This window comes from Hylobates moloch, unplaced genomic scaffold (genome assembly GCF_009828535.3).
Source record: "Hylobates moloch isolate HMO894 unplaced genomic scaffold, HMol_V3 SCAFFOLD_21, whole genome shotgun sequence".
Classification (NCBI taxonomy): domain Eukaryota; kingdom Metazoa; phylum Chordata; class Mammalia; order Primates; family Hylobatidae; genus Hylobates; species Hylobates moloch.
In genome coordinates, this window is record NW_026652296.1 from 46928231 (window position 1) to 46940528 (window position 12298).

The 12298-nt window shown below is 36.7% G+C and overlaps 1 protein-coding gene across 4 annotated transcripts in view; it reads right to left on the reverse strand.

Annotated features, from left to right (window-relative positions):
• The window catches only part of MACROD2 (mono-ADP ribosylhydrolase 2), a 2131323-nt gene that overhangs the window by 1745617 nt on the left and 373408 nt on the right, over positions 1 to 12298 (reverse strand). The window lies entirely within an intron of this gene.

The following is a 12298-nucleotide window of genomic DNA, read 5'->3' on the forward strand; positions in this document are numbered from 1 at the left end:
AAAGCAAAAATGAGCAAATGGGGTCACATCAAGTTAAAAAGTTTCTGCACAGCAAAGGAAACAATCAACAAAGTGAAGAGACAACCCACAGAAAAGGAGAAAATATCTGTAAACTACCCATCTGACAAGGGATTAATAACCAGAATATACAAGGAGCTCAAGAACTCTATAGGAAAAAAATATTAATCCAATCAAAAAATGGGCAAAATAGTTGAATAGATATTTCTCAAAAGAAGACACACAAATAGCAAACAGGCATAGGAAAAAGTGATCAACACCACTAATCATCAGGGAAATGCAAAGCAAAACTACAAAGAGATATCATCTCACCCCAGTTAAAATATCAACTCACCCCATTTGTTATTGCCTGTCTTTTATCCAAAAGACAGGCAATAACAAATGCTGGTGAGGGTGTGGAGAAAAAGGGAACCATCGTACACTGTTGGTGGGAACATAAATTAGTACAACCACTACAGAGAACACTTTTGAGATTCCTCAAAAAACTAAAAATAGAGCTCTCATATGACCCAGCAATCCCACTGCTGGGTATATACCCAAAAGAAAAGAAATCAGTATATTGAATAAATATTTGCACTCTCATGTTTGTTCCAGAACTGCTCACAACAACCAAGATTTGGAAGCAACCTAAGAGTTCATCAGCAGACAAATGGATAAAGAAAATATGGTACTTATACACAATGGAGTACTATTCAGCCAAACAAAATAAAAAAGAATAAGATGACCAGGCACAGTGGCTCACGCCTGTAATCCTAGCACTTTGGGAGGCTGAGGTGGGTGGATCACCTGAGGTCAGGAATTTGAGACCAGCCTGACCAACATGGTGAAACCCTGTCTCTACTAAAATACAACAAATTAGCCAGGCATGGTGGTGCATGCCTGTAGTTCCAGCTACTTGGGAGGCTGAGGCAGGACAATCGCATTGCACTCCAGCCTGGGCAACAACAACAACAACAACAAAAAAAAAAAGAATAAGATTCTGTCATTTGCAATAACATGGATGGAACTAGAGGTCATTATATTACATGAAACAAGCCAGGCACAGAAAGACAAACATCACATGTGCTCACTTATTTGTGGGATTTCAAAATAAAAACGATGGAATTCATGTAGACAGAGAATAAAAGATGGTTACCAGGGTCCGGGAAAAGTACTCAGGAGGCAGTGGGGAGGTGGGTGGGGATGGTTAATAGGTACAATATATATATATATAAAATGTTAATATATAATATATAATTAATTAACCATATATATACTATATATATGGTTAATAGGTACTATATATATATATATATATAAAAGAAGAATGAATAATACCTCATATTTGATAGTATAACAGGGTGGCTATAGTCATTTTAAAATAACTAAGAGTATTAACTGAAGTATAACACAAAGGACAAATGCTTGAAGGGATGGGTACCCCATTTTCCATGATGCGATTATTACACATTGCATTCTTGTATTAAAGTATCTCATGTACCTCATAAATATATATACCTAGTATGTACCCACAAAAATTAAAAATAAAAAACAAGTTATAAAACAAGTACACTATTTTCCTAATTTGTAAAAAAAAAAAAAAGTTTGCATATAGGTACAAGTTGTAAACGTTTGAAACACTTTATACCACCCAATGTTAATACTGGGTAGTGGGAATTCAGATTATTTTTATTTTCCATTTATTTATTTGTTTGTTTATTTATTTAGAGACAGGGCCTCATTCTGTCACCCAGGCTGGAATACAGTGGGGTGATCATGGCCCACCATAACCTCCACCTCCTAGGCTCAAGCAATCCTCCCACCTCAGCCTCCCAAGTAGCTGGGACCAAAGGCATGTACCACCGCGCCCAGCTAATTCTCGTATTTTTTGTAGAGACGGGACTTCATCATGTTGCCCAAGCTAGTCCCGAACTCCTAGGCTCAAGTGATCTGCCTGCCTCAGCCTCCCAAAGTGCTGTTAATTGAAACAAGTCTGATGGAAATAGACAGTAGTGGTCAGTTCATTTCTTGTAGTTAAAAAATGCACACATGGTTCCTGATAGCATAATATTCCAAGTCATAAATATTCATTTATTTTTTAATGAATCTGTAAGCATCACATATTAAAGATACTGAGGAGAAAAAATAGAATTAGGGTACATTCCACCAAAAATCATTCCTTGAGATAACAGGAAAATTGGTGGTTTTCCTAAATTGATAAGAAATTCTTTTTTTTTTTTTGTCTACTAATAAAAGATGTTGTTCACAAAGGACAAGTTGAAGGAAGTAATAAGGTTCAGAAGAGCCAAATGTAAATAGAAATGCCTATTAGGATTCTGGCACATTATTTGGTAGATAACACATCCTGAACTGGTATACCTTCCTTCTTAATATTTTCTTTCATGTACATTCTAATACAAATTACCATGAACCCTTAATGTCACAGAATTTTTATTCCATGTTCTAATACCGATACACTTTTTTTCTTTTCTTTCTTTATTTTTATTTTATTTTTATTTTTTGAGACAGAATCTTGCTCTGATGCCTAGGCTGGAGTGCAATGGTACAATCTCAGCTCACTGCAACCTCCACCTCTGGGGCTCAAGCAATTCTCCTGCCTCAGCCTCCCAAGTAGCAGGGACTACGGGTGCGTACCACCATACCAGCTAATTTTTTTGTATTTTTAGTAGAGACAGGGACAGGGTTTCAACATGCTGGCCAGGCTGGTCTCAAACTCCTGACCTCAGATGATCCACCTGCCTCAGCCTCCCAAAGTGCTGGGATTACAGGTGTGAGCCACCGTGCCTGGCTTATACCTATACATTTGTTCCGGTTTCATATCTTGGATGACTCTGTTGCCTCCCCTGACATGGCAATATTAGGCTAGATGTTAACCTGGATACACACCAGAAACCCCTGAAAGCTGCCCTATATTCCTAATGGATGTGTGGGTGATCTGGCTGGGACATGTTGGCCCCATGTCCCATATCCTCGTTTAATAGCCAAGGCTTAGTTCTGGCTCTCTTGGCAAGGGTCAGTTTTCATTCTCCTAAAGCAAATGGTAGAGGATACCCTTTCTTAGCCAAGGAATTGTATTTCTGAATGCAGAACAGATAATAACTTGGGAATCCCATGGATTCTCCTGTAAACTTAAAACTGGCAGCCTTTGGAAAGCCTCATCTCTCTTCCCTGGAAGAGCGTAAGATGGAAATCAGCAGGATTAGGTCACATTCCAGAGTAGTAACACATCTCCATATTTGTGTACCCTTACCATCCTGTACAATCAGATTTTACTATATTTTAGTCTATATTTAGCTGTCCACTACTCTTTTCATGCTATTATCATTATTAGAATACTGGTCTCATTACATCGGTATTATTATTTAGCCCAAATCTATGTACTTTCTTTTTCATAATTGGCCTCTACAATTCAGCAATTTCCTCTATCCATCCCCAAAACTCACTACAAGGATGGGTGACCTCTCATATGTGCATTATGAATGTTCCTAGAGAATTTCCTCTGTCTTCCTTGCTTGCACTTACCACCATAGTAACTGATAAAGAGTCCAAAATCTACCTACTAATTAGGACTCTTTTCACCTCAAATTAACATGCTGTTGCTATCTTAGCACCTCTGATTCTCTCCTTACTATCTCTTCAAAAACTTTTCCTCTAGCTGCTTTCAGTCTCATTTCAAACACGTTTTGTGATCTAGAGCACATTCGTTAAATTGTTGCTGACCTTCTCACCCACAGACCACAAAAAAGTTTCTTTGTCATTTCTTTGAGATTGCTCAAGAACCTATATATCTGTGTCATGAGATGGTTTTGTCCAACCTATAATCTATGTATAAGTAGATACACCAACTTGGGAAAGTTAGTTATAAAGTCTTTGAAAAACAGAGAATATAGTGAAAGAGATCAGACTTATGAGGCACACTTTGCTATTCAATAAGCATTTGTTGAAAAACTGACCAAGGGAAGACACGTGGCAAACAAGGCATTAAACTAGGGGTCCTCTTAGAGTACCTGTTCTACCTTCTCCTTCTTACTGCTTTTGTTCCGTCTGAGTTTCTACTAAACACTCTCAAAGCAACAGATTACTTAGACATCACCACCCATTCCTCCTAATTAGCAAATTCTGAGACTTAGATGATAGTAAAATCAATCTAAACAAAACAAACAGAATGCTAGTAAGTTGGATAAAGTGCTTTAAAAAATTGTAAACTGTCTGAGCCTGAATACCACGTTTTTGTTAGAATACACGTAACTAGGTGCTTGAACAAGCATCTGCTATACAATTACTAGAAATCAGCTATATTAGAATGGAGATGGTAATATCTGTTCTTTGTTCAGGGGCTCTTCCTTAAGCAGAATCAGATAATGTAGGAGCAAAGAAGCCAAGGGAAAAGAAAGTTTAAAAAAACAATTATAGAATGTGAGCCACATAGGAAGTCTACAGAACATAAGGCAAACAAAACAAAAACACTACATTCATACATCTTGTAGTGTTTATGTTTTTGCTATTCATATGGATTAAAAATTTATCTTTTTTCCCAAATATATTTGGGATCATTATTATTTTTGTGATAAAATTAGATTACCTTAAACTTCAAACTTCAAGAAAATGCAAGCCTGATTTTCACAAGGGAATTGCTCTCTTTTTTTTTTTTTTTTTTTTTTGAGACAGAATCTCATTCTGTGGCCCAAGCTAGAGTGCAGTGGTGCAGTCTCGGCTCACTGCAAGCTCCGCCTCCCAGGTTCACGCCATTCTCCTGCCTCAGCCTCCCAAGTAGCTGGGACTACAGGCGCCCACCACCACACCCAGCTAATTTTTTTGTATTTTTAGTAGTATTTTTTATATTTTTATTTTCACCATATTAGCCAGGATGGTCTCGATCTCTTGACCTCGTGATCAAAGTGCTGGGATAACAGGTGTGAGCCACCGTGCCCAGCCTGCTCTCTTCCTTTCTAAAGTTATTTCCTTCCTACTATCACAACTCTAAATAATGAACAACTTGTTGTGCTTATAGAAAAATCATCTTCAGGCCAGGTGTGGTGGCTCTCATCTGTAATCCCAGCAATTTGGGAGGCCAATGCAGGCAGATCATCTGACGTCAGGAGTTCGAGACCAGCCTGGCCAATATGGCAAAACCCATCTCTACTAAAAATACAAAAATTAGCCGGGCATGGTGGTGCATGCCTGTAGTCCCAGCTACTCCAGCCTGGGCGATAGAGCAAGACTCTATCTAAAAAAAAGACCTTCAAATAAAAATAACCAAGAAAACAAGACATAAATATGATTTAAAAGTTCCTTATAATTACCTAAATAATGTATTGTACTTTCTATCAGAAAAACATTTCTCCCTTTATTAGAAGGCTATTTATACTTTCTGTTAAAACACTTTAAACTGAAAACACATAGGATATAATATAATTGTCTCTAACTTCTCTCAGATATAAGCTAGAAAGATTTGCTTGTAAGGAACAAATAATAACAACAATGACAATAATAATAATAGTGATAATTGTATTTAATTCATATATAAAATATAGGTAAAGCCATTAACTAATGCACTTAAAATCCTAGACAAAGTATAATTCAGGCAAATGTTTTAAAAATATGTAAATCCTACTTTCAAAAAAGTTTAGTTACTTAAAACCACTGTCAAACTAGGATTTTTGTCGGCAAACCTTTGACATTTATATTTTGCTAGTCCTTTCCTACTCTGTGGTCAGTCAAAATCCTTTGTTCTTTGTTAATAAGATATGATCTGATAAGCTTATTTCTGATTTGCCTTGGGGAAGAAAGGGAGGACAGGATTACACATGAGCACTTCACAGTGACAAGTCTGTTCCCTGGGCCACTGAAGAAAACAAAGAAGAGTTACATCCAAAGCTGCTCAAACAGTTGTGTGTTGCTTCTATGTAAATATGAGAATTAAACAATTACCAAAAAGCTCCTCGAATTTCTCCAAACAAAAATTAATAACTTTAAAAAGTGACACATTTTTTTACTCTTTTTCAAGTCTACCTTCAATTTTTAAAACAACTTTGAACATAAGAATGAACGCTCATTAAACTATAAATACGTTTTGGCAATATTTATGTACTTTAAATAAACTTGTTAAGTCTAGATCTTAATTTTTAAACCCACATAGGAAACCTAGCAAAGTTTTGTGAATTTCCAGCATGAATACATTTCAAATGTCAAACAAAACAAAAAACAAACTTAACTAGTGAAAAAATTATAAAATGTTTTTAAATTCCTCAAATTTGAGGTTAATCATTTACAGAATGAACTAAGTGAGTCTAGTTAATATATAACATATTTATCATAAATCATGCTTAGAAAATTTAAGTACCTTTATATTTTACAGAAAATTTCCCAATGGTAAATGTGACTTAATTTTTAACTTATTTTATTTGGAATAGATTGTAAAACATTTACATAATCTGAATCTAATCAACTGATACTTGATCCCCGAAAATCTTGCAAATAATCAGTTCATACCAGTTCCCAAGGGGCAATAAATGCTAATTGTAGTAAATCTGCTTCCTGCAGACAGTGCCAATGAAGGGCAATTTCCATAGTCATTAACAAACAGATAAAATAGAAAACAGTCTTTGACTCTACTTTAAACATGTTTCTTTCAACATTAAGCATGTTAATGTACCCAAGTAGTCTAGACTGCAGAGAAATAGCAAAGAGATAATCTCCAATACAAGGAGAACTACAGAGCCAGTTTCCAGAAAAAAAAAATCTGACAATTTCAGAAAATCTTCCTTTCAGAAAGTCTATTTGTGTATCTAAAATTAGCACCAATACTCCAGAAATAGTGAAACAATAAGATGGTTTCAAAATGATGACCACTTTGGTCCAAACTGACAGCAGTAGCTGGCTACACAGAGAAAATCACGTGCTTCAGGGCAATCCACTTGTATATTGATCCACATCTCAATAGTCAGACATATATTGATCTGTTCCTATTAACTGTTAGTCACTCCTCCAAAGCTGTATTTTATACTAATCATTGCCAAAGATAAGGAATTTGTCCTTTGATTTGTAATTAAGTCTCAGAACCAGCATTAGATACTGTTATCTCAAAGTCTAGCATCCAGGAGAGAAGGCAAAAGCATTTCTCAAATTGTTTCATTCCCAAAGAGAAATTGTTAAAGCACACAGTTCAGTTTAACATTAGTGAATTGTTTCTTTTGAACTGATCCTGGCCCCACTCATCACTATGAAGATTAAAAGCAACTATCCCCAGGTTTCAACTCAGTCTTGGTATGTGCTTTCTTGGATTTAGTACTGAACTATTACATCCACCACTTTATTTGAAGTCCATAATAGGAAATTAGGTGGGATCCACATACCTGTCTTCATAAATAAAGGAACTAAGGCTCAAAGAGCTCCAGTTATTTTCTCAGGGCCACATAGAAAGTATCATACAGAAATGATTGACTCAATCTGCTTCCTCCAAGTCTCTAACTTTTTCAAGGATCATTTTAAGTCTTTTTTTTTTTTAACATTTTAAAACAAGTGAAGGGGACAGGGCACTGGGGAATGGCAAGGGGTCAAGGACACAGCTTTGACCTATATCAGCTGGAGCTGTATATGCTCTATCTGCATGGCCATATATGGAGGTGCTGAAGAGGGAAGAAAGTAGGGATCAGCAGGCTTCTAGTCTTGCACCAGCTACTGCCACACCCCGTGACTTTTACTAGCTTATTCTGAATCACAATTCCTCCTTTCTTTCCTGGGAGGCCGAGGAGGTGCTTTTTCTCAGTTGTGATTTTTAATTGCATTTCTCCCAGTCCCCAAAGTGTAACAGTCCAACTTGAGTGTTGGGGAAAAGAAGGGTGTACCAGAGGGTGGGCAAGCAGGCAGGCAGGCAGGGAAATAACCACTCTGATTTTGCTTTGATATCTGTTTCAAGTCCTGTAATGACAGATCTCATTCCAGTGCAGAATGTTTTGGAAATATAGTTAAAAGGGTTATGTGATTGTTTTTAGGTACATTTTAAGTGTTGACTAATAAAAGGCAAATATCAGAACAAAAGAACAGTTTAATATAACATTTTAAAAATCTTTTGGTATTCTAAGGCATCCGTGACCTGCTAAAATCTAATTATTTCTCCAATACCCTTTGGAATTGTTCAGAAAGATGTGGTATAGTTTCTAACTAGTGCGTTAAGCATCTGGCCTGACTTCACAGAATTACAGATAGTTGAATGTGCACTCTCTATATATTTTATTAACATCCTATAGGCTTATGCTAAGATGTAATGCTAATGTGCCCTGACATGCATCACTACCTGTTGACAGAAAAATCTGGGCTAGACTTGAGAGGGTCTACAAATAGAGTATCTTTTAAAGATGTTTTGGCAATTTTAACAGAAACTCTGGCTTAAGAAAAAAAAGACAAAGACAAAAAGAGCAGTTTCAAGTTTATAAATGTATAAAATATGCCCAAGTTTCAGCATGCTAAAACCTCTGAAAATGAGCTGATCCTTAGCATCCACTCCTTCCTTCTCAACCTAAGAGTGCCCCATTTTCCTTTGGATCATACCCTGTCCTCCATTCTCAGTTGTGTGTCTGAGTAAGGCTGGGCTTATCTGCAGCTCCTGCAGTGGGCCTAAGCTCACCAGCATATCTCCCTGCCCATGTAATAGGTTCAGGAATGAACCTGTGATCAAGTTTAAGCAAATGAGAAACAGTGACCCCCAGGGCTCTGTGCAGGGGCTTTTGGAGGACGCTTGTCTCCCTTGAACATTGTGTTATGGGAATGTGATATGTGGAACTGTTATTGCCTAAGAGGAAATCCCAGAGCTGCCAAAGGTCCACTGTATATAGCCTGAGGAGGCTGCCAACAATGAGAAAGGCAGGACAGAGAGCCAGAGAGAAACTGTATTCTTACTGACATATTTTAAGCCACTGTATCAAGCTTTACCTGAAGTTGTACTATACATTTTAACTTCTCAGTTACATGAACCAATGGATTCCAATTGTTGATTTTGCAGGTAAGGCTTAGATCTTCAATGACTTGTAAGCAAAAGTATCTTAACTGATAACAGTCCAAGACATTTAATATATCAAAAGTATGAACTATTTTTTCTTTTCTTTTCTTTTTGAGATGGAGTTTCACTCGTATTGCCCAAGCTGGAGTGCAATCATACAATCTCAGCTCACTGCAACCTCCACCTCCTGGGTTCAAGTAGTTCTCTTGCCTCAGCCTCCCAAGTAGCTGGGATTACAGGCACGTGCCACCACGCCTGGCTAACTTTTTGTATTTTTACTAGAAACGGGGTTTCTAGTTAACCAGGCTGGTCTCAAACTCCTGACCTCAGGTGATCCTCCCGCCTTGGCCTCCCGAAGTGCTGGGATTACAGGCATGAGCCACTGCGCCCATCCAAACTGTGTTTTCTTTACACAATTTTGAAGATTTTATTCTCATGAAGAATGCTGAGGGAAAGGAAAATCATGAAGAATGTTTCTTAGACTTAAAAGAACCTTAATATCTTCTAAGATTAAATCTCAGAACTTCATAGTTGGAGGTAGTTTGGGGATCATCTAGTCCTACTAGTTTCTTTTACACAGGGAGTCAATAAATATGTATATGATGAATGAATGAATGTGAAGACTGAATGAATGAATGTGTGAATGAGGTAGCTTAACTCTAGACAGACCTGAATTGTATTGTTCCATGAAATGACTGTGTGTTTTAATCAGTTTCAGCTGGTAGTTGGTAACTAAGACACAGATTTGAGGCTTCTGTGTGTATGCTGTTTTTTCATTTTTTTGTCTGGATATACAAGTAAATGGCAGAACCTGGGAAACCCAATTCCAAATCCAATCTCCTTTCATGTCCACTAGGGAACATCTCGCATCTTCTCATAAAAACAAAGAACACCACAAAGTCCTTTGAGATGACAAGTTTAGATAGTCCTAGAGTTTTAAAACTGGGATATGTTATTGAAGTTCATTTCCAAACCAGTTGCTTTCAACCTGAAATGCATTTCCTCATGTACAATGTTAGATTCACAGGCTAGCCAACAAAACAGAACAAAATGCAAAACAGCAAACATCTTTTCAACCCAAAATATCTACTAGAACCCAACTAAGTGTTAAGTTCTGGGAACATGAGGTCATGAGATGTGTAAGTACAAGAGAAAAAAAAATCAATGAAATGCTCTCCTATTCCTCTCTTTTTCACTTCCATTTACTGACTATAAAATTACTTCAAACGGAAATTTGAAAAATTTCAAAAATCTGTTATTGGCCCTGTACTACCTCCCTTTGTGCATTCTTCTCCCATTCTTAGTGTCTTTTTTGTTCCAGGTGCTTGGAACAAATCTTAAATAATGACAGCTATCGTTTTACTGAGCACTTACTATGAGTCAGGCACTGAGCTAATAAACTCAAAGAGATTAAGTAATTTGTCTACAGTCATGTGGCAAAGCCAACATGGAGCCCAGCTGCGCCAGTCTCTGAAGCCCATGTTCTTAAACTACCCAGGTCTACTACACTGGTTGTCCTCTACCCTGAGCAGAGTCTTTCCTGATGTGAGACTCCACCTCCACCCTTCCTATTACAGCCAAAAGGGCTTCATGCTAAAGATTGCCAGCATCCCGTCCCCTTCAATCAAAACAGTCATCCCCTTATTGTAGCCAATGTGCCTTAGAAAACAAAAGAGGAGAGCAATCTGAAGTAACTCATGATAACCTCATGTTTCCAGAGACTGTACATACTATTTCAAAGGGGGCACACATTATTATAAGTTCACCTTCAACTAGTAGCATTTCAGGTAGCTGATAAGAGCGGGAAGTGAAAAAATATGTAGGCAGAAAAAGAGTATATATTTTTGGACAGAATAGGAGGCCAGAGATTCTACTAAGAGTTTGCCTCCAAAGTCAGTACCCCAGTATGAATATATTTTCACAATTTCTTTTCTTTTCCTATATTTTAATCCATAGCTTAAAAAGGGAAAAAAAGCAACAATAAATAATTGGCATTTAATAAATCCTTGCTGCCTTTATTTGTCATGTGATGAAACCAAAGCCTAGGGCAACAAATATGAAGTCATATAACAAATGGCAGCCCTGGGAAGGGAACCCTCCGAACTGCTAACTCCCAGGCCAGTACAATTTATTTTTGATACCTATAACCCAATTTGCCAATTGATCTTTCTTTTCTGTTTAAGGCCTGCCTGAATGAAGACGAAACTGATTAAATATGGATATAAACCCACAGGAATTTGACCAGGCAAAAATTTCCTTTTTTAAATAGAACCAACTCCCATCTAGAAATGGCTTCTAGAAATAATTATTTAATAAAATAATTTAATCCATGTGTTTGTTTCATAGTAACAGAAAAATATCCACCTCCCTTTCCTCCCAAAATTCAGCTGCTGCCTATCAGTTTAATTGTACTACCTAGCAGTTCAAAGAAATTGACTTTTCTTTTTTTTTTTTTTTTTTTTAGAAATTGACTTTTCAATGGACATTAGAATCTAAAACTCCTAGATTTAATGGGTCTGTCCTCTGAGGCCCACAAAAGTGCAATCATAGAACAATAGAGTCAATACATTTCTTATCAAGGGTTCACCTACTTTGACATCACCCATTCTTGGAAGGGAACTCAGGTCAAACTGTTATCAAACAAACATATAAATAGATAAACTAAACGAAGCTAATGAAGAGACCACAATCAAATAGTCCTGGGAAAGACTATTAGCTGGCCTTCTTCAGAAATAAACGTGCAGGGAAAAATTGAGAAAGGACAAAGGAGAAAGTCATGCACCTCTAAGAACAGAGCAAATAAAGATATTAGTTTAAGGCAACGGTCCTCCAGGTAAATATAAAAGCTAAGCTCTTACCACCAACATGAACAAGTGAAATACACTTATTTGATGGAAAACTTATGGGCACAAAGCAATTGTTGACCAAATAATAGAAACCAGTCTACAAAAATCATAATTAAAAATAAAAGTATAATTATGTTAATTAGGCATAGAAATTTATAATCTCCACATCTTACAATTGTCCAGTGTTTATTCATGTACCTAAATTAAAATAAAATAATTTCAATCCAGGCAAACCACCCTGGAAGATTTTTTTCTTAAGATGTTTATATCTAAACCCATGCTCAGATCAGCAAAAACATTTAGAAAGGAAAATATTCTATTAAATTTTTTAAAAACATTTTATTGGGGGATCGTTAAATATAAATAATCATTTTAAATAATATAAACACGTAGTAGAAGTACATAAAACATACTTTCATTTTCTAAAACATAGAGA